This window comes from Coturnix japonica, chromosome 2, assembly GCF_001577835.2.
Source record: "Coturnix japonica isolate 7356 chromosome 2, Coturnix japonica 2.1, whole genome shotgun sequence".
NCBI classification, from domain to species: Eukaryota; Metazoa; Chordata; class Aves; order Galliformes; family Phasianidae; genus Coturnix; species Coturnix japonica.
The window spans coordinates 76,039,809-76,046,957 of record NC_029517.1 but is presented as its reverse complement, the minus strand read 5'-3'; positions in this window follow the sequence as shown (position 1 = coordinate 76,046,957).

The window sequence follows — 7,149 nt, the reverse complement described above, 5'->3', positions numbered from 1 at the left end:
TCCACAACCTCCCTGGCAGCGCCTGTTTGCAGGACCTAACCACCCTTCTAGTAAAGAAACTTTCCCCCTAACTATCCCACCTAAATCTTCCCTCCTTCAACTTAAAACCATTTCCCCTAGTCCTGCTATTAAATCAGCCCCTTTCAAAGAGTTTACTCCCGCTCCTGGGAGTAAAGGTTCCCTTCCAGGTACTGAAGCTGCAAATGAGGTCACCTCCGTCTAACCTCCTTCTTCTCCAGCTGAACACAAACCCAACCCCTCGCAGCCTGTCCTCATAGGGGAGGTGCTCCGCCCCCTGATGATCTTTGTGGCCCTCCTCTGGACGCCTTTCCAAAATCTCCATATCTTTTTTGTACTGAGGGCTCCACAACCTGGACACAGTACTCCAGATGGGGCTCACGAAGAGCCGTAGATAGAGAGGGAGCGATCACGCTCCCTATCCCTGCTGACCCACCCGCTCTGCCTGAATGGAGCCCAGAGATCCCATTTGCTTTCCGGGCTGCCAGAGCGCTCTTGCTGACTCATGTTAAGTTTCTCATGCTATCAGGACCCCTGGTCTTTTTCTGGCCGAGACTGGCCTCTCAAGGACAACTCCTCCGCAGCCAGTACAAGGTGCCTGGGGTTTCTTTCCGCGGCCAAGTGCAGAAACCTTGCACTTTGCCGTGTTGAGACTCATTAGTGTTCACGCCGAGCCCAGCTTTCCAAGCCTGTCAAGGTCCGCTCTGAATGGCATCCGTTTCCCATCCACCATATCGACTGCAGCCATCCAGCTTTGGTGTCATCAAGCATAACTTGCTGAGGGTGCAGCTACCATTGCCCTATCGATGTACATTAATAAAGATCGTTAAAGAGCATCCGCTCCCTAAGACAGACCCTTGAGGGACCTTATATTCGGCTGTTACCGCGCTCCGACCTGACATAGAGCCATTGGACCACCCCGCCTCTGTCTGTGGCCCTTTGCAACCAATTGCTAATATCCTATCTAGTTGTCCACGCCAATCAAATCCACCTCCCCAATTGGAGAGAGGATGTGATGGGGGACCCATGTCAAAGGCCTGTTGCCAGTCCAGGTAAATGACATCTGGTCGCCTTCCCTTCAATCCACCAGCGCCGTCACTCCATCATAGAAGGCCACAAGATTAGTTAAGCATGACCTTCCCTGGTGAAGCCATGCTGGCTGTCTCAGATGCACATGGCTCGTTCTTTATGTGATCAAGCATGTTGTCCCAGGAAGGATCTGTTCCATAATCTTCCCAGGCAACAGAGGTGAGACTCCTGGCCTGTAGTTACCCGGGTCCGGCCCCTGCTCCCTTCTTGTAAATGGGATTTTGTTTGTGATCGTGACCCTTCCTCCATTCATCCGGGGAGCCTCACACTGACAGCGCACGACTTCTCAAGATATGATGGAGAGCGGGTCCCTCGCCAAGTTCAGTTCTGCCTGCACCTTGGCTTTCCTGATCCCACGTCTGCAGGTTCGGACGGCATCCCTGTATTCTTCCCGGGTGACACAGCCTTGTTTCCAGAGCTTGTACACCCCTTTCTTCACCCTCAGTTCTCTTAGCAGGTCCTTGCTGAGCCATGCTGGTTTTCTACCTCTCCTGCCCACTTTCTTAATCAGGGGAATGGAGACCTCTATCATAACAAAGGAAAGAAAGCAAATATTCAATCGAATCTTAATTGTCTCTGAAACAAAGGTGTTCTGTAACTGTGATTGCACTGATCTGTTGAAAACCTCTCTCTCAGTAAGAGGAAAGAAACTCACTTTTCCAGCCTTTGGAAAACAACTTGCAGTGTGTGACTATTAAAAGGCCTGCTAATGGCTGTGGTGGCTTGTGTTTGAGCACCGTGCAAATAATCCATTTAAAGATCAACCTCAGAATTCTTGTTCCCTGATTCTCAGCCCACTGGAATGTAGCAGGAGTCCATTTATCACCCTAGGAATGCAATGACTGGTAAAAATCCCTCATAAGTACACTTTACTTTCAAATGCAGTGTTATTCAGATGGCTCCTCACACAGCCCAGGGATTGCTGCCTGTGAGCAGGCTTCTCTGATCACTTCATCTGCCTACTAATCAATTTATAAACTAGTGCATGTGAACCAACATCCTTGCAATTTTGTCTGGGAAATACAAATTCTCCTTTTATGTGGGTAAGCATCTAGTTCTGGGTTATTCAAGGGAGCTGTGGTGATAGCTGGGAACCTAATGGCCCATGGACAGAGGGAAGCGGACACTGACTGTAGTTTTCATACTAGGTGAATGGCCTAAAATTGTATTACATGTAGGACAAGGAGTCTGACTGAACAGTTAGCATAAGTCACATCAGAGACAAAGGCATTACACTGCTGTATCTGAAGAGACACCTATATGTCTCCCCTCTAAGGTTAAATTTTTCTAGTATTTTTCGAACTCCTATGTATATCCCAACCAGGAATGTATATTAAGGGACAATTACACAATGGTTGGTGAAACTCCCTTTATTTATTTCACTTGTGTTGTTGCTGTCATTGTATAAGAAAGAGCAAAATAAAAAAGAACCAAGTAAAATAGTAGCTGACCCAAACATTTTTAATATATTGAAATCCCGTTCCAAATGCAAAGACTCATTCCTTCTTTCTTTCTCACTTTCTCTCTGTCCTTTCTTTGCATTGATTTGCACAAGTGTTTTCTTGGTGAGCCAAAGACATCTCTGTTGTAACTTCACTGAAGTCACCGGACTTACACCAGAGGTGGTTTTGGTCCTCTGTCCTGGGTAAATACAGCAGGAATAAATTGGTCACGCAGGCAGGGTGTCTGGCAGTAAGTGCACTGAGTGCTCCTGGCAAACCAATAAGAAAGATCTAAAATAAAAGTCCCAAACAGATCTTTTATTTAACATAGGGCCTAAAGATCTACCGGGAGCTGCTGAATACTGCCCACTAACTGTACAAAGTATAGGTAGCATGCCTTCCAAATATCAAAATACCAGACGGAATGCCATGAAAATAAATAACTTCTAATATAAACAAATGAGAACATATCAAACTGTTACCTCTTTAAACATAATGTAAATAAAAAAAAACAAAAAAAAACAGTCCTTCTACACAATAAATATTAAGAAACCATTGACATAGTTGAAATGTACTCATATAAATTAACAACTTTAATTACATTAGCCAAACAGACATTGGTTAAAGCACTGCATGTAGTATGCAAAATAATAATAATAACAATAATAATAATAATATCAACAACAAAACACAAAATGATTAAAAAAAAATAGGCTTCATAATATCTTGGCTTTCATAATTTATATATATATATATATATGTATATACATATATATGGTTGTATGTGTATATATATTGTAGATATATATATATATTATATGTATATATACATACATACATATATATATCTTCAACCCATCGTCAATGTATTGTTTTTGAAAGTATTTAAATACAAAGAAACCCACTGATAATTAACACAGATTCACTGTATCTCAAAAAATAAATAATTATATAGCCCAGAAGTGTTGCTTGCTTCTGCCCATGAAAATGTTGTTCATAATTGTTCATGAAAGGTCAAATTATGATTTTCATTACTCAAACTGAAAACCTTTTTACTCCATGTGTAAGGCAATGAGAGTAGGTTGGGAGTAAAGTTCATTCAGTGTCTGGAACGTGATTAGCATCTGATTCTTATACAGATGCATGGTATTGACATGAGGCTTAAGGAAATAACTAATTTCGGTCACATCTCTTCTACCTACACTCCAGAAATAGATTCCTCTCATGTTATTCATGCTGACAGTAACTTTCTAGGGCAGGAGACACTCTGAAATCAACAGCATTGCTTACAGAGTAAGGCACTATTCCACATAAGTAATGATAGTCCATAAAAATTCTCCTTTTGCACATAGACATTACAGGTGCCTGAATTTCTCTAACTCAGAGATATTGCTGCTAGCCTCTGTGTGGCCTTGTGGTGTCACAGTTAAATGAACCGGATGGCTTGAAACTTAACTAAAGACAAAGAAGTAGGTATTTATAACAGAGTCCTAGTTTGCTGTGGTGGGCTAAGGGTCTGTTTCTATTGAAATCAATGACAAAACTCCCATTTCAATCAGTTCTGCAGTTCCGGGCCCTAGATCTGTATTCTGCTGTGACATGTAAGTGCAGAATAATCATAAGCTTCTGTAAACATTTCCTTTTGCTAAACCCCGAGAATACAAATACATTCATCCCTCCAAACAAATACCGTAATGTGTAATTCTGCCAGCTCTGTAGGCCTGTGTATACAGTGAGCATCTGACATGGAGAGGGGAAAAGACCACCAAATGTCAGCCCTGGAGCAGGAAGATGGAGGTACTAAACAAGTACATTCTGTGATCAAATATATACTGAAAATACATTTTCAGTATAAACAGGAAATGGATTATACAGAAAGGAATGTGTTAGTAGTTAAAAGCCTTTTTTTTTCCTTTTTTTTTTTTTCTTTTTTTCTTTCCCCTATAGTAGTACCTGAAAGGAGAAGTAATTTTTGAGACTGCATCTCCCTGGAAAACTGTTTAAATATGGTAACAGTTTCTAATACTGTTATAAGTTCATGCAGATTTAATTAAACCAAATTATAGGGAGTAAGGGTGTTTTGCTGGAATCAGTCAGTCTTGACTAACATCACAATTTTATCATATTTTATCATATAGTTTTTCATTCTCCTCTGCTTTAAATAACTTTGCTCACAAATCAAAACTCCATGACTGAGATTGGAGGGAGAAACCTTTTCAATTTGCGAATAGTATACACAGACAGATGAAAGCTAAAAGGCAGGGTTTAGGAATAATTACTTTTTGCTTTGAAAAAGCTTCTTCTGGTTTTGGTGTACCTATTATAAACCACACTCACCACATGTAAAATCCTCCTTTCTTTTCTCACATGCAAATTGTCTCAAGCTAATTTTGTGCTTTCTAGGGCCAGCCCTAGTGCACCATACAGGCATCAGACTCAGACTTCACTTTAAGGGCTCTGTCAGCTTTGGACAAGAAGACAGTGAGCCTCAACCTACTTTATTTGCAGTCAATGGGAGTTTTGTCATAGTCCTTTTGGGGAAGGTGCTGGGATTTCAGAACTCCAATGCTCTCTAACTAATAACACTTGAGAATAATTTTTGCCAACATGAGCTATCTCACCTGCTTCCCTTGCCACTACATTCAGAGAACAACCCATGATGCAAGCAGCATAGTTTTAACAGTTAGTTGAATTAAATGGTGTTGGATATGGTACCACTCATTCAAAATCCATTCTCTCCCTTCACACTGCTTACAGCACAAGGTATCTGTGGTTCAGCCTGGCTAACCTTTACTCATATAAGCAGTGTTACTGCTCTTGTAAGGAGATGTCAGTGAGCCTGTTGACATTAGTGAGTGCGGAGGGATGATCTGCACCTAATTTTAAGTCTTGGTCCAAAGCTCAGGGAAATAAAAGGTGCTTTCCTCAGATGTCACAGGCTATGCTCCTGCTCCTGCTATTCCAGAGCCTGGCTCTCCTGAAAAACAAAATAGCCATTCTGCTAATTGCTTAAAATGAAACAGAGTCAGGAACTTGGTTTACGTTATAAAGATAATTAGCTGTACATCTTTTTTTTCTTTTCCTACTCCCCCCCAGGAAAAAAAAAACCAAAAAACTTCTCAACACAAACAACTAACCAACCAAACCAAACCAAACAAAAAAGCACCTGCTGTAAATAATTTAAATCAGAAAGCCTTGATATTTTACAGAATAATTTAGTGACAAATTTATTGGTTGCCCAATTGTTACAACTTTTTGAATGGTTGGTTTTTTTTGTTGTTTGTTTCTTTTTTTGCAAACTGCAAATAGGTCTGTAAAAATGCACTGTATAAAAAGTACATACATGTATAATCAATTAGCTGTACTATGCAATCTAAATACTGTGGAATAAATTAGATAGAAAACTTAGCTATAAGCACGTATGTTGATATCTATTCAACTGAGGAAAGGGCTTTGTTTTGTCGTTCCTTTTTTTTTCCTTTTTGTTTTTTTTTTTTTTTTTTTCTTTTTTTTTCTTTTTTCTTTTTTTAATGTTTCTATCAATACATACAAATTGGGACACACACACATACAGACTTGGAGCGCACCCGCACCGCACACACACAAGCAGTTTTGGCTGACAACAAATGAAGGCCCTGATTACACTGCTTAGACATGGGTCCCTCCATGAAGGTGCTAACACTGTATCCCTAGCCAATGTGACTGGGTTAAATTGTGCTATCTTTTTCCTTTCTGTTTTTTTTTTTAAATATTTTTTACAAACTGTGCTCTCAGCAATGAGGGGAGCCGTTTTTGAGCTGCTTTCATTGGGAGGCCACTGAAAGCCCATCCTATCAGAAGGCAGTGAACAAGGACTTGGTCCAGCAAACCTGTGAGAGTCCAAAAGTTCAGGATCAAGGTTATCAAATTCAGTGTAAACAGGGCCAAAAGGTTTCTCCCATTCCCTCTTCTCATCTCCTGTACTCAAAGACACAAGTTATAACTTTAACATTCTTTTAAATATGACAGCAATAGAATTTTTTTAAAACCTATCTACCTATGCCCTACAGGTTGGACCCTTCAGGTTAGGTGCTGATACTGAAAATTAGATTATACATTTTACAGGTAATGCGCAAACCCATTAAGAGTTGTCGTGCTTAAAGGGTGGTGGTTGAGACAGCCAGCCTTTTGCTGAAGACTGCATTTCAAGCAGAAATCCAACCACAGCTGCCATTGTATTTGCAAGGGTGAAGGTGGGCAAGGCCCAAAGCTGCTTGCAGTTTTACATCAATACTTTCTGTACACCACCACTTTTAGGTTCCTCTCACACAAATACCATTCTGAATGTGCTCCCCCCTGCTTGTTAGTAACAAACAAACAAGATTGTAATATACTGTGCTTTGCACACAAACATTCATTGTTTTAAGAATTCTAAAGTGAAGCCAGAAGTGCTTATACCTTGTGTATACACACATATATACATATAGAAATATATACATATATATATGTATATCCCTTTTATAAAGTTGTTTCTCAGTGATGCAGTTTCTGTGCATCAGGGATAAGTCTAAGTGTTGCACATGCAAAACAAGTATAATTAGGCTTAGATGGACTGTGGATC